This window comes from Gallus gallus, chromosome Z, assembly GCF_016699485.2.
Source record: "Gallus gallus isolate bGalGal1 chromosome Z, bGalGal1.mat.broiler.GRCg7b, whole genome shotgun sequence".
NCBI lineage: Eukaryota > Metazoa > Chordata > Aves > Galliformes > Phasianidae > Gallus > Gallus gallus.
The window spans coordinates 10,141,992-10,157,612 of record NC_052572.1 but is presented as its reverse complement, the minus strand read 5'-3'; the positions used below and the strand labels follow the sequence as shown (position 1 = coordinate 10,157,612).

At 43.9% G+C, this 15,621-nt stretch overlaps 1 protein-coding gene across 5 annotated transcripts in view; it reads left to right on the top strand.

The window, feature by feature from the left end:
* The window catches only part of PDZD2 (PDZ domain containing 2), a 194,379-nt gene that overhangs the window by 42,796 nt on the left and 135,962 nt on the right, over window positions 1-15,621 (top strand). The gene's annotated exons all lie outside the window — the stretch shown is intronic.

Here is a 15,621-nt window from a genome sequence, read left to right as displayed (position 1 = left end):
CTGAAGCTTGCTGGAGCTGTCTGTGATTTTTAGAAAACCACTGCTTTTAAAGTGAGGGTCTGGGGGTAAAAATGCCCTTTCAGGGGTGTAGAAGACCATGCCTTCAGGCTTAAAGCAGCTGTGGTGATTTGGACTGTTGGGTCTATGCAGGCATTACTGTAGGGTTAATAAAATACCTCACAGCATTTGTAGTGGAGAGTGGGGAAATGGTCGGGAAGCTGTGTTGGTGTGTGTGGGTGGGAGGTGGTGAAGGAAGAAAGGGAATTTCCTTCTCTGAGGCCATGGTCCTGTGCTTGATTCACTGTGTGCTGGCTGAAAAGGGCAGCCTGGCTGGGTTTCTGTCTGCTTTCCCAAATGTACCTTTGCTCTTTGAAGCCTTTACTGCACTAAATGTAAAGATCAGCATTGCAGTTCACAAAGGTGTCTGTAGCAGAGGTAGGCTGCTGTCTGCTGTCTTGATCTTCGTGAAGATGTGTTGCAGTGGTTTGGCATGGATGCTACGTTGGGCTGTGACCAAGCTTCTGTCCCTCATTTGGGCTATCTCCCATAGGGATGAGATTAGAATCACAGAATCATTAAAGTTGGAGAAGACCACTAAGATGATCTAGTCCAACCCCAACCCATCCCTACCATGCCCACTAAACCACGTCCCTCAGCGCCACATCTCCATATTTCTTGAACACTTCCAGGGACAGTGACTCCACCAGCTCCCTGGGCAGCCTGTGCCAATGCCTCACTACCCTTTCTGAGATTTCTGAGATATTTTTCCTAATATCCAATCTGAACTTCCCCTGGTACAACTTGAGGCCATCATCTCTAGTCCTATCGCTGTTGCCTGGGAGAAGAGGCCGACCTCCGCCTCACCACAACCTCCTTTCAGATAGCTGTACAGAGCAATAAGGTCTCCCCTGGACCTCCTCTTCCCCAAACAAAACAGTCCCAGTTCCCTCAGACGGTTCTCAGAAGACTTGTGCTCAACACCCTTCACACCTTCACTGTCCTTCTCTGGACATGCATGTGGAACCCGGAACCAAGGGGGCAAAGACCTGGAGAACACTGTCTGCTCCATTCCCAGCAAACAGCAGGGCTGTTTCTCTTGCAGTGAAGCTGGATGACATGTGCACCAACCACATGGTACTGCCCTTGCATTGCTCATACCTTGCTGCTTTTAGTTTTCCTGCAGCAGCCATAGGGGAACAGAGATAAGAAAAATCAGAAAAGTGAGAGAAAGTGGAAAGCAGCAGTAAGGGCTGGTTCAGCTCATCCTAGAAGGATCCTGCCATGTCTATGCAGGTTTGAGGCAGGCTTGAGAGTAGGTTCAGTGTTCTTTGGTCCTCCTTGATTGCTGTAGTGGGGTCTGGCACCAAAATGAGCTTCTGAGTCCTGTGAGAAGAGACCAAAACAGTTTGGAGATGTAGTGAGACCAACCTGGGTAAAGCAAATGTGAGCACAGATGCTGTCCTCTTCCTGCCATCTGTTTTGGTTACTGAGTGCTACAAATCCCCTCCCTGTTCCCTGCTTTTTGAGTAGCCAAGCTGAGGGTTGAGAATAGTCTGCGCACTTGGACAAGAGGTTGCCTATGGAGAGCTCAGGCTCCCACCAGCATTTCTGGAGAGCAGGTGCTGGCCCTTCAGATTGGATGTGTGGTGAGATGGGGTGTGTATATGAATGTGATGGGACATAGTGGAGAATGAGGCTAAAACCCAGCCTTGAGCATCTACTTCCTTCTTAACATGATGAACTGCAACATAATGTATCCGGGCAACCTTATTTTCAGCATTTTCCCCTCTTTCTCTGAAGTGTTGTAGTGCTTCTGAAGCTCATCTGCTTTATTTTTATCCCTCTCATATGATAATCCAGGAAGCTTGCTTGCATCTTCGTTAGATTTATTTATTTATTTACTCGTTTCCTTTCTTTTTATTTATTTATTATTATTATTATTATTATTTTGTGAAATAAAATGAATTTTTAATGAAGGATGGACAGTTTTAAGACACAAGTGTACACGTGCACTGCTGCAATGCAGAAGTCCCAGGAGGTCTCAGTAGGGCTGCAAGGTTGGAAATTCCAAGGGTGAGAGTAACTCTGATGTAATTGCAGTGGTTTATTTATTTGTTTACATTTAAATATTGTTACCTGGTATGTGAAAACTACCCAAACAAAAGCAATATCGCTTGGCAGAACGTCCTTCTGAGAAATCCTGTTTGAATTCTTCCTTCCGTATGGGATTTCTGTTAGTGTTTGCACTTGCATGCTTTAGGTATAGGCAGTGACAAATTTTCTGTCAGTGTTTTGTCAGAGGAGAAAACAGAGTTGTAGAATCATAGAATCATTTGAGTTGGAAGAGACCTTAAAAGGACATCTGGTCCAGCTCCCCTGCAACGAGCAGGGATGCCTACAGCTCAACCAGGCTCTCAGAGCCCCTCCATAATGCATGATATTCCTAGTAGGAAAGCCTTCAGGGGTGATTTGTGTGAGGTGTGGATCCTCACAAAAGGCATTGCCTCCTGTTCAGCTTGCCTCCTGCGATGCATGGTGGGATCTTCCCAGTGCAGTGAGGAGCAGCAGTGAGGATGTTCAGCAACCTTATCTGTAAGAGAGGAACTGAAACTCCTCAGGTTCTTATGGTGGTGCATGAATAAAGCAAAAGACAAAAGAGAAGGAAATAATCTGAGATTTCTTATAATGAAAATTGTTGGAAATTTCAGGTTTATACAGGGGTTTTCAGCTGCATTTCCAGTGAATATAGCTCTTTACAGTACTAGATTTTCCCAGGGGATGAAAATTCTGATTTTTGACTAACTCCATCTGGTTGCATTTTTAGGATTTTCCATCTTGAGGCTGGGCATCTGACTTTAGCTTTCCTTTTCTGAGAAAAGTGCTGGGATATTTAAATAATTCAAAGAAGAAATTACGTGCACTCAGCAAACAGATGTCAAAAAAAAAAAAAAAAAAAAAAGCATCTTAAAATCTAGGCCTCCAAAGTCACTTTCATATATTTCCTTTTAAAATAATGTATTTTTAATTAGCTTTTAGAAACAAAGTGCCATGCTGACATATACATACTTGCCTGGTGTTTTATCATGGGACAGAACAAAGGAAATGAAACCAAAGCTACAAAGTGAGATAATATATGAGATAGATGCTATAATGCCTAATCAGTTCACCTTATAAAGCCCTAAGTTACAAGGCTGCAGAACTGTTATTTTCCAGGTGATCTGAAGACAGCTGTATACGTTTTTGTGTGTTGCAACAGCTGGAGTTCATACAAGAGCTAAAGATAATTCCCTTTTCCAGGTAGTGAGAGCAGAGAGAAATTGTGCTCCCACTTAGCATGTTTTCCTAAGAAATCATTTAAGACAGGGGTTATTTGGGGAGTGCTCCTGCTGCTCTACACAGAGCGCAGCCAAGAAGTGGATCCTGCACTCCTTGCTTCTGCCAGGAGAACATGGGCCTTGCAAAGCATGAAAGCATGTACTAGCTTTGTCCGTTGAGTGGTGAAAAGAGCAACCCTTCCTTCATCATATTCCAGCTTCCCCAGCAGCCGGGATCTCAGCTTCCAGCTCCCCCTGATCTTTCCTGCCCGGAAAGAGTTTTAGTGTACTCACTTGTATTTTTTGTTCCTGTTGGCACTGGGTCTTCCCTGCCTGGGGGCTGCTCATGGTGAAATGTTTGTCATCAGCACCCTAAAAACGTACGGTTTGCTCAGATGCAGGGATGTGGCTGTGAAATCTCTTTCGTTGACACCATCTTCACGTCCTGCCTGAGCTGCTGTTTCTGGAGATGATTCTGAAGGTGAAATTATTTAGGAGAAATGTTTTCAAAAGCAAAGACATGGGATGGATCTTCTTGTGCTGAATTACATGTTGGGCATTGAGTACTTATAGATTTAGCAGTGTCTGGAAATATTTTGGTGACAAGATATACGTGTTTTAACTCCTAATCCCATGGTAAGTCTGCTGATATAAGCAATATTGCTTAAGTAAATCTGGAGGAATATGAATTCAGTTTTATCTGGATTTTTTATTACAACGCCCCTTCATTTCTCTTAAAACAAACACAAATGTGTATTTAATTTATAATATTCGAATCCAACGTTGCAGTAGCACTTTTTTAGCTTTGGAAAGTCTGTTTGAGGTAAGTGAGACTTGGTGGTTAATGGCTGGCGACAAGGCTCAAGCTTCACGGTAAAAGTTTTGTGGGAAGGCGGGTGTGTGGTGGTTCTGTTTTGTGTCCTTTCTTTTAATGGCTATATCCTGCTACAAAGAACGGCAATGGTGAGGGCTTACGTGGGGCTGTCAGCTTGTTGCGGGTACTTACATCTTTGCCATGCCTCAGAAAACCCATCTGACTTCGTTTAAATATGACCCGCTGTTACACACATCTGAACAGCATAATACATGAAAGCGCATATGATGTCTCTTTAAGTCCGGCGTATGGTTAATAGCAATAGCGTATGGCATGGTAAAGATTATTATGTGTGTTTGCTCCGAGTGGACCTGCTCCTGTGTTCTTTCAGCCTAGTAAGAGCATTGGCTCAGAAACTTGAATATTTAAAATGCCCGAAGGCAAGGCTTTGCTTTCCAGGCTTTTCTCCACGTCTTTGCGGAGCTGATGACTGCATAAAACCGTGTGATTGGGTAAAGCAGTGAATCATTACTTATAGACCATAACATTTATTTATGCATTTTTAATTGGAGCTTTATTCATATAATATATGAAGTATTTTAAAGCACCAGAGGAACACATGAGCACTACTGTGCCAACTGCTTCTGTGCTTGAAACCTCTGCCCCAGACTGTATGTGAGATTGTATAGAATTGCAAAATCACAGAGTGTTGGGGTTAGAAGGGACCTCAGAGCCCACCCCACACAAACCCCCTGCCGTGGGCTGGTTGCCCCCCATCAGCTCAGGCTGTTCAGGGCCCCATCCAACCCAGCCTTGAGCACCTCCAGGGATGGGACCCCACAGCTCTCTGGGCAAGTCAGGCAAGTAGCCAATTAGTGTAAATGGGTAAACAATGAGTTTCCTAACCAGTGCTCAGTGATTAGAGGAGCAGAGTTTCATAGCTGTCTGCACAGTGTGGTGTAGGTTGTGGTATCTGTGCTCTGCTGAAGCCTGGGGGTGGAGTTCCAGGAGATGAGCATCTCCTGAGGTTGTTCTGGGAGCACAGGCTCTAGTGGTTGGGCGCAGGTCCTGCAGTCCTGGCAGAAAATAATTTGCATGGAGAAGCATGGAGAAAAATAGTGTTTCAATACAAAAAAAAATAATTGCTCTGTTTCTACTCTGTGCTCTCCCCCCCCCTTTTTTTTCTGCATAGATAATTTTCAATCAACCAAAAAAATCATCTGAGAGCAACAAGACCAGAGACCACAATATTTTACTCTGCCCAGCTATGCCTGGAACCTGAGTCTGTGTGTGAAACCTCTGAAACAGCCTTTAACTTTGGTCACCTCCAAAACCACAATCATACATTGCCCAAGAATGGTCTGAGGAGGCTCAGACTGGTGTCACACAAGCTGCCTTGGTGACCTTCACTGAAGAAGCTCCCACATTCCTGCTCTGGGAGGTCTAGCTGAGGGGAGGTGGGTGTGCTGTGGTCAGAGTTAGCATCAGCAGCATCTTGTCTGTGAGAGGTGACAGCTTGCTGCCTCCTGTGAGTTCCTACCAGCAGGGTTAACCCTCAGCTGGGGAAAGAAAAATGCAGTCTGGCGTGCAGTGCTCTGGGAGGCTGCTGTAGTTCAGCTGGAGGTTAAGAGGACGGGCTTATGGTTCACCTGCTTGTGTCCTTCAGAGGTCACCTTTGTTGTCTCAAAAACCTCAGCACTGACTTGATGGTGGGAACAGAAGCAAAGCTGTAACCCACCCTCCAGCTGCAAAAATCCTGCATTTAGGATGCAGCAGACTACCGCTGGGATCAAGCAGGTAACCTGGTTTCAGAGATGCCCTCCATAGGATTGTGATGGGTAGTGGCCTTCACTTGGGCTCTCACTTGCCAGGCAGGGTTGTGAGGATGGAGGCTGGGTGCTGCACATGCACTGAAGGGCTTCACATAGCTGAATTGACGCCTCATAGAGTATGAGTGCAATCTGACTATCTAGTGTTGAAGGCAAAGGCGTTTACACCTTCCAGGAAGGTGTCTGTGGTACTCGAAAGTGCAGATGTAAATTGCTATCTGAACATCCTTAAGCTTAAAGGAGGCGCAGTTAAGTGGGAAGCAAGGCATCCCTGGTGATAATTAGTGAGAGAACAGTGTTACAACATCCTGTAGAGCGCAGGCAGGAAAGATCTTCCTGGAAAACCCCTTCTTAAGCTCTGCTTGGCACAAGTGCCTGAGAACACTCACAGCAGGCTGATGCTTAATTATTTCCAGTGCTGAGATCAGGTTAGAGTTGATTAATAGATTTTGGAAATAGTGATATGGAAATCAGTCTTGTTAAATCCGGAAATAGTTTTGCTTGTCTTAATTCAGAGTTAAGAGATAATACAAAACAGGTTTGTTTGTTTTTAATTCTGGCCTTTCCAGTAACATAATAGAATCACAGCAGTCCATCTTCCAACTGCATTTAGTTTTTCAGTTCACAGGGTTTAAAGCTGTATGTTTTCTTGGCGTTTATAAAAATTCAATTAAAAAAATTGTTAGGCACATTTGGTTTTGTATATAGTCGCAGTATTAGAACATCAGATGTTTGTGGTTTGTTTGTAATTCTGGATTCATGACTCCTGCAGACAATGTGGTCCAAAATGAACATGCTATTTGCATTTTCTTGTTTTATGGATAATTATTGTAGAGGTCTTTCCCACAGGAAGGTCTTGAGAAAAGTGGAAGCATTTAAAAATAATTACAGATACACAGAACGTTTTTTGTCTTAATGTTTTCAGAAGGAATTACTGTGTGCAGTAAATTCCAATAGGAGCGTTCAGTACGTTACGTGGCAGCTCTGTCCTTTTCCTCTGAGAGCCCCACAAATGAGGGGTTTGGCTTTGCGTGTGTTGAGATGTGGATGCACGCTTACTTCAAGATTGTATAGAAGGGGGTGACAGTAGTGAGGGCTTTTGAAAAGTAGGTCACTTTTTTACATGGCTAAATGTAATTTTAAAGTCTAGCTCTGTTGTTTATATTTTATGGCTGTAGTTTTGGCTCATTTTCTGTGTCTGTGTGAGAGAGCCATGCTATTTTAAACTTGGTAAGCGGATGTTTCTAGGAATCTGCATACTTAAAATTAGTTTTCTTTTGCTGCTGCACAACTGTAAAGTAAATCCAGAAGAGCATCGCTGACTTTAATTATGGTACTCCAGTTTTTTGCTTCTATAAATGATGTCAGAAATGAATTCTGAGTACTCTGAAAACTCACAGCGGAGCTTCCCAGCACCATCTCTGCGTAGTTCAGCAAATGGAAGAGATCCAAAGGATGATGAGGCATGTTGGCGTACAGAGGATGCTGAAATGGAGGATGGTATGGGTGCCATTCTTCTCTTAACTCTTTTAATATAGCCCTTCTATCATTCAACAAGCTTGCAATGACCTGTTTACTTAAGCAAGCCTTTTCTGTCCTGCTACTAAATTTAGTAGTATTTAAAGATCTACAGGCAGATGTTTTTCAACATCTGACAGCTATAGACTCTTGCTTTGCTATAGGCTGGGACACTGGATTATGTGAGAATTAGATAATTTTAAGTGTTGCCTTTGAAATAAGTTCTTTCATTCTGGTTTGAATGAATGCAAAAGAACAAGCCTATCTTTCTTCAATACTCAAATTAACTTCAGCTTAACAGAATATAGGAAAGATTTAAAAAGTCATTTAGGACTTGCAAAGCTTTTCCACCCTTCCACCTGATCCAGACTTGGAGAAGAGGCTGGCTGGAGACAGTGTGTGTAAAAAGAGGGTGAGGACTGAAGAGAATAATTTGATCATACTAAAGCGCTTCTGTATCAGTGTCAGAAAGAGTTTTAGATTTGATCCTCTCATTAATAATGGATGGCCAGACAGATGCTTCCTCCCCTGCTGTCTTCTTTTTAATTCATCTGAATGATCATGGAAAACACAATCCTTCGGCTCTAGCCAGGCTGTCTCTCCAGCTTAAAAGCTCGCTGTTAGTCCCTGAATCACACCACAGCAGTTTTGGTAGGTTGATAAGTACGTTCTGAAGGTCTCCTTGCCAAGCTGAGGAGGTCAAACAACCCAGTTGTTGTTTAACGTGTAAAAGACCAGCCAGTGAAGCTGCATTGTCATGGCCCCAGCTCAGTGTTTTCTTACCATGTGCAACACAGCTGGATTTGGTTTTCTTTGATTCCAGACGTGAGGCTGCTGGTATGATTGCTCACTGTCCCAAAAGCCCAGAAGTAGTTTCAGTGAAATCCTGTCATGTTCCCGGTCCAGTGGAACTGCTTTCCAGGGTAGCCTGGACCCTGAGTGATGGTATAATTTCACTGGCCTGGTAGCCATCTGAATGCTGTATTAATTCTGCTTGTGTTTCAGTGTCTGCAGTTTCTCAGTGGTTGGTATGTTTTGGAAATGTGTCCCTCTGTAAGAGCCCCCTTGTTGAGATGCTTATATTTAGAATCTGTATGAAGATGTGGCTAAAGACTTGTGGAGACTTCTGAGTCAAAAGAAAGTGTCCTTGGGTACTGTGGGGGGAGAAAGACTCTGAGAGGGCAGTGATGAAGAATTGCATGGACGTGGAAATAAAGAGGAAGTAAAGAGCTCTGGGGCTCCAGGAGTAGCAAGCAGCTTCTACCAAGGGGCAATGGTGGGTTCTGCAGGAGCTGAGGCAGCTTCTCTTGAGTGCTGCTGCTAAAGCTCAGTACATGGGAAGGTTTTTAACTAACTTTTGGGCCCCCCTTTTTTTTTTGGCCTCTGTAACATTTTCTGCACAAGTTTTACATTTATATGTTTCCCTATGTCAGTGTCCTCTTTGTGAACTGTTCTTTGTTCTCAGAGCTTGGGCTGATACTGTAAACATCCCAGCAATTACCAGGGTTGATTTAGGAAGCCTGGATGTTTGCATAGGTCTTCTGATTTTTGATTTAGTCAACATAAATACTTGAAAGGCAGTGAGGAACGCATTGTGGGGAACCTTTCTGCAAGAGTTGGCAGAAAGTTTGACACTGCATTCACGAGCTATACAGTACTAGACTTTTCTACATCCAGTTTTTCTTTGTACATGTTTCAGAGTAGGACCCATCTGATCATATTCACATATCTCTGTACGACTTAGCCACACGTTGCTTTCAGTCGGTAGAGGAGAAAGTTCACCTAAAAAAGACCACACGTCTAGTCTGAAGGTAAACATCTACCACAGGTCTGATACACATTTCCTAAGAGTACCTGTTTCTCCTTATTGACCAAAAAGAGCCCACGGTGACAAACTCGGATGGGCGTTCAGCTGACGTTATGGAACAGGAATCTGAGTTTTCCTATCTCTGTGTTCCCGCTGGTTATTGGTGGTGAGGTCAAATTGGAGGCTGGTTTGGCTGTGCAGTAAATCCAGCCTTAGGGCTCTTATAGCTGTGTGCAACGCATCGAGGCCATGAGATACAACATGCTGACTGCTATAAAACTTGCTGTCAATTCAAATTTGCTCAGAATCTCTAAAAGCCTGCCAGTGTAAGATTTAAATTTTTATGCCAGGTCAAATATCAGTAGTCTTCCCATGGCTGGCATAAAGCTGACCTGTAGCTGTGCACTCTGGCTAATTCAGCAGAAATATAATCGTGTGCCTGTATCTGATTTGCACCATGGGGTAATCCAGAATAAAACGCATTTGGTATTGTCAGACTGAAGGACAGTTACAATAAAACTGTCCTTCAACAGTGGTACGTCTTTTAGTGAAACAGCTCTATTCCATTCCTAGGTGATTTTTTCCCCATTGTTACATAATTTGCTACTAGCTACTAAGTAAAAAGTAGAAGAAATGAAAGCTACACTTGAACAGAAATTAATAAATGAATGTCTTTTTCTGGTAGTGGATTTATTTCTCTGGTGCTGAAATGCCCGGATGACTTTGACAAAACGAGTACAGTGCCTTCATCTATAAATTAAAGACTAACAGTATCTGTCAAACATAACCTTTAAAGCAATTATAAAGTGATATCACTCAGGGGATAAAAGGAATTTTTAAAATAACTGTATGTATGTTTTTCTGGAGCTTTAGGCTGGTCTAGATATGCCAGAGGGCTTATCCTGGAGTATCATGTGTTGGCCATTCACACAAATCACCTTTTAAAAGTCAGTAATGGGACATTTTAATGACTCTCTTTATTTCCTTTGCCCCCTATGAGAAAGTGATTATTGTGGCTCTTTACATCACTCCTTTGAGGACAGTGATGTAGGAAGAAACAGCTCAGCTTGTCATAAAAAAACAAGCTGTGTGTTTGTCCTAAATATCCGGATATGCTGTTTAACAATTTCAGTGTCAACACTCTTAAATAAAATATTCCTCCATAAGCAATGATTTAAGATGGCCCTTCCCTAAGAAAGCCTTAAAAAAAATCAATCTCCTTTCACCTTCAGTCACCCATGTTTAACTCAATGCCTTGAACCTCAAAAGCTGTCACTTAACTAAACTAAACTAAGCTAAAGTGACTAAAGTCACTTAACTAAAGCAGGACGTTACTTCCTGAGTCAGAGCTAAAACTTCTCGGAGAATTAGATATTCAGTTCATTTACGTGGGTGGCATTTCAACCCTTCATAGCATGTCTTGAGTGGGTGGAAGAAGGTAGGTAAAGGATGAAACGCACCAGAGATGAAGGTGAGAAGAGCTGTTAAACACAAAGAAGAGCAGAGAGCTATATAAACTGCATGTCTGTGGGTATAAACTGATTATGAATAGATTGAAGCTGAATTACACATCATTTCCAACTACGTGGTGCAGTGGGACACCTTCCCAGCAAAATAACAGAGGCATAAAACCTCATTACTTGAAGTTAAGATTTGAGTAGCTCTACTGGGTGGAGGGTGAGAGTAGCTGTGGTAGCTGAAGGCTGGATTTGATGATGTCCAGCAGATCCTTGTGGCTGGCAGCTAGTGCAGAGAGACCAGGCTCCTCCACTGTAGCCAAAGTGAGCCAGTACATACCTTCCAACCAATATACAATGTGGGAAGTCTTTCTAAACTGAGAGCTCATGAGGGAGTCATCCCTCAAGGGTCCGCCTGGAAATGAGTGGTTATTCTGTCCCAGCACCATCATGACCCCACTGTTTGAACAGGACTGAAATTATTTCCATATTGCACCCAGAAAATAAAGTAGGATTTCCCCTGTCCCAGTACCCTTCCAGTTGAGACGTTCTTATCCTGGTTAGCAGCATAGCTGCAAAACCTTGGTCAGTTTATCTCAACCTCTAAAATGCAAACAAAAAAAAATGTCACCAGACTACAGTTACTGAAGGCCAGGTAGGCTGTGAGACTGAATCACTGTCCAGAGAATGGCAGTTGGTGGCTCCAGGGGGATACAAAGCAGGAAAGACAAAGTCTTATTTCATGGAGAGTTATGTCCTGAAGAGGGGCTTTTGTCCACAGCACAAGGGACTTGGTCCCCACAGAGCTGGCTATCCTGGCACTGGCCTGGTTTACTCCAGGTAAGAATCAATGGCAAGAGGGGCGTAAAGGCAGTCTTCTGTATGTAAATTGTATGACATGTGTGATGCAGTGAGAGAAGTTGGCAGGTTTTTGGAGCATCTGAAACTAAAATTGCTTTCAAGGGGTCCCCAGTACTGCCAGCACCAGTGCCTTTACTCAAAGGACAAATTGCAAAGAGCAACCCACAGCACGTCCACTCAAAATTAACCAGCTAAGAGGGAGTGCCCTATCCTCTCCAATCTCCTTAAATTATCAGACCAAAAAGGATGCTGGTCTGATCACCTCTAGAACTGGAATGGCTCTGAACCCTGTGTGGCTAGTGGTAGCCAAATCGATGTTTGTTGTCGAAGCAATTTTTTGGATGTTGTTGTTACAACTTGCTGGATGTTACCAATTACATGAACTTTCACGCTGCTATCACTAAGGTAGAAAGTGATGCTGAAGGGAAGAATGTAGGAGAGACTGAGTCTGTCCCAGAGAATCGCAGAGTCATAGAATGGCCTGGGTTGAAAAGGACCACAATGATCGACTTTCAACCCTCCTGCTATGTGCAGGGTCTCCAACCACTAAACCAGGCTGCCCAGAGCCACATCCAGCCTGGCCTTGGATGCCTCCAGGGATGGGGCATCCACAGCCTCCTTGGGCAGCCTGTTCCTGTGCATCACCACCCCCTGAGTGAAGAACACCCTCCAAGAGCCCAAGACAGCATAACTGCTGTTCCATGTTCCTGGCATTTGTGTAACCTGCCACAGGGACCAGGAGTGGTGGAGTCACAGGAGATACTCAGGCAGTGTCTGTTGCCTTGGCCTTCTTTATCTAAGCAGTAACCTACTTATGTCCTGATGTCGTTCATATCCATTATTCCATTATGGGCAAGGAGAATAGACTGCTCTTTTCCCCCTTGTAGTTTAGGGACATTTTTAGGTTCCTGACAGGCAAGCCTTGGGACAGTGACCATTTTTTTCCCCCTACAACAGCCAGTCTGCATTGACATGTATGATTCACAATAAACTGCATCTCTTCCCAAAGATTTGCTGCCTACCCGACCCTATCTGTGTGCAGTTTTCCTTTTCTGATACTTTGCAGTAGTTCTTGCTTTCTCTTGAACTTTAGCCCAATTTTCACAGATCTTTTCTTTTTTAAATTTTTGCCAAGATCATTTTGGATTCTAATGCTGTTCTCCAGCATGTCTGCAGTCACTCCTAGCTTCATGTAATCTGCAGATTTAATAAGTATACTGTCTTTTATCATCCAGGTCACTAATGAATATGCTGAGCAGAAAGAGACTACATAGATCCAGCAGAGCTCCTCTCACAGCGTCCCTCTGTTTTCACAGCATACCATTAATAACTACTCTCTGGGTATGGCTTTATAGTGGTGTCATTTAATCAAGTTTCTGTAGTTTATTTACAGAAAAGTTGTTTGAGACGATGTCAAAAGCTATAATAAAGCCCGGATAAATGACATCTAACAACTTCTCTATTATGAAAAGAAATTAATTTGGTTTGATAAGTATTTTTTTTCCTTGTCTCCTCCGCTGCTGCTCATTTTTTTTTATTATCTTCCACAGACAAGCATACTATTTCTTTGATTGTTTTAGAGTTCTTCAGAAGATTGAGGCTAAACTGACTGATAAGGCATCCTTTTGCTGCTTGTCTTAATGCCCTTCAAGACAGGCACTGTGTTTGCCTTTTCCATGAGTTTTGGCTCCATACCTGTCTGAGCTGTCACAGGTGAGCAGAGGGGAGGTCACAGGTGACAGGAAGGGAGTTGTCTGAGATTCCTTCAATTGGTCCTCAAGGGTTTGTTCCATGTGGTCGGAAATATCTGGCTGGGGCACAGTGCTGACCTCAGCATGGAACAGGGAGAAGACAGTGCATCTCTGCAGTGACAGTGTGTCATAGTGCTAACTGTACCAACCCCTTGTGCTTAGCAGGGGACTGTAACTAGGACTAAAGCAAAATCAAACCAACGTTGCCTTTTTTGCTGTCACTTTTCAGTAACTTTCCCTCTGTTTGAGCAACACTGTTCTTAATACTGCCTTTTCATTTTGATATACATAAGAAGGATACTAAAATCTATTCTTTTTCAATCTTTTCCAATTTTCATTTTGTTTTTGTGCCCTGATATTTCTCATATTTCTGGCTGAATGTTCATGCTATTTTTTAATTCCTACTCTGTAACCTTTTAGTGTCTTTCTTCTTGTCTTTGAGGCACATGTAGAGCTTGTGATGCTGCCAAGCCTTCTGATCCTTATTTTGCATTGAAATGTTATTGTGTTCGTGCCTTTTGAGCACAAAATATTACTACTTTGAGAAACTACAGCTCACCTTGATTTCTTTTTCCTTTAAACTTCACTGCATGAAATCTTGCCTAGCAGGTTTTTTTATTTTTTTGCTTTTTTTCTGTGTGTATAGAAGTCAGGCATTCCTGTTTTGCTGTTCCCAATCCCTAGTGTATGGCAGATTTCATTATTTCATAGCCACTTCTACACACATTTCCTTCCATCTTCTTACCCCCAACACATCCTTCTCTGTAGGTGCTTCCCCACTGATTATTTGACCTATCAGTTATGCAAGAATATTGCTCCAAAGCACTAGGATGCTCTGTCTTCTGCTGCTTTGCTTTCCTATCAGATATCTTGCGCTTGTGCTCTCCCATTACTGCAGTGTCAGTTATTATCAGGCAGTCTGACCCATTCAGCCTTGTTGGCTCTGTGGATTTATTGCACCCAGTTTAGTCTTAAATTAAATCTGAGATTTTAACTAAGACATAGGTCTTAGTTAAGCAGTGGATTCACCAGTGTTGCTGTAGGCATATAAGATATTGAAGTGCTTAACTATGTTTCCCGGTGCATATATGGCTGTATGATCACTCCTGCTTTCTAGAGCTACTGTCAGAAACTTTGGATGTAAATTTTGGATTGCAGCATGTTGTAAGTCTGCCTTTATTATTTGTCCAAAGGAGTGCTGTCACAGTGGTGAGGCTCTGGAGAGCAAGGTGTGTGAGGGGTGGCTGAGGGCCCTGGGTGTGCTGGGCCCAGACCACAGGAGCTGAGGGGAGGCCTCATGGCGGCTGCAGCTCCTCACAGGGAGCGGAGGGCAGCGCTGAGCTCTGCTCTGTGTGACAGCGACAGGGCCCGAGGGAACGGCATGGAGCTGTGCCAGGGGAGGGCCGGGGGTTGGGGAAAGGCTCTGCCCCATAGGGCGGTGGGCATGGAACAGCCTGCCAGGACAGCCAGAGCTGGCGGAGCTCAAGAGGTGTTTGGAGAACATTCATTGGGTTTGGGTTTGGGTGATCCTGTGTGGAGCCAGGGGTTGGGCACAGTGATCATTACAAGTTCTTTCCAACTCGGAATATTCTGTGTTTCTGTGATTATTCATGCTCTTTGGGTTCTAGATTGTAGCTACAAGCTGTTCTGTCTGATGCAACGGCAGTTCCACCTGTGAGACCTGTGTCCTGCGTGGGGCTCTTGCTTTCTTCTGCCTGCCAGGAGCACAGCTCACTGAACCACATATATTGCTGGAAAATCACTCTTGAAAAGAAGCCAGTCAACAGACTCTGCTCATATCAGGATTTTTCCTTATTTCTTAGATCCTAATGATCCTAGAGAACACCTGTCTCACCCTCTTACTTGCTAGTGCCCAGCTGTGGCTGCCTATATGCCTCCAGGCTGTGATGTAAAGTGGAGAGCTTACCCACATAGCTCTTCTTGTCACAGGAAACCGAGTGGCCACGTCCCTTAGATGTCTTATTTGCAGGTTGGGTGTAGTTGTCTGTGAGCCAGTCCCTGCCTGTCCTTCAGCATCAGCCAGCCTCAGGTGATGGTGAGAGCTATGTCACAACGCATCCCCTCGGTGCAGCCGGTTGTGTTGTATTACCTGTAGGACTGTCTGTTGGCTGTCTTGTCGGAGGGGTCAGGCGCTGAGGGTGACCTTTTATTCCCTTGCTGAGAAGAGCAGTTGGTGCCCTCAAGTGGTAAATCGCAGGAGAGCGGCTTCGGCCATAGCAGCCGCTGCGGGTGCTGCCCCGGGCGGGGTG